Here is a 541-nt window from a genome sequence, read left to right on the forward strand (position 1 = left end):
AGAGTTTGAGGTTGCTGTGATCTATGATGCCCCAGCCCTCCACCCAGGGTGATAGAGTGAGACTCTGTCTCAAAAAAAAAAAGTGCTATTAAGGAAAAAAGTGTAATGTGATAGGGAATAATAGCTGGAGTCAGACTCTTTTAGATCAAGGGGTTAGGAAGAGGCCCTCCAGTGCCATTGGAGGGAAGACCTAAATCCCAAGGATGTGCCATGAGACAACCGCAGGGAAAAGTATTCTCAGGACAATTAGCGTCCGACATGTTCTGATAGCTTTCCTTTGCCGCTCCAGACCTGCTCTCAGCCCCCTTTCCTTGCTTGCTTCTCTGAATGTATAAAGCTGACCAGTAAGGGCTTCATCAGTCCTTCTTCAAGGGCCTAGAATATGAAGATGTGCTGTCTAAGTCCTGGGTAAAGAGGGGGTATGTCTGATGTCCCCTGGGATTTGGGGATCTGAGTTGTGGGGCCTAGGGAATAGGATTTATATAGTAATTTGGCAAAATATATCAAGAACCTTAAAAATATCCTTGGATATGATACTTCC

This window comes from Otolemur garnettii, unplaced genomic scaffold, assembly GCF_000181295.1.
Source record: "Otolemur garnettii isolate 467f Iridium unplaced genomic scaffold, OtoGar3 scaffold00059, whole genome shotgun sequence".
NCBI classification, from domain to species: domain Eukaryota; kingdom Metazoa; phylum Chordata; class Mammalia; order Primates; family Galagidae; genus Otolemur; species Otolemur garnettii.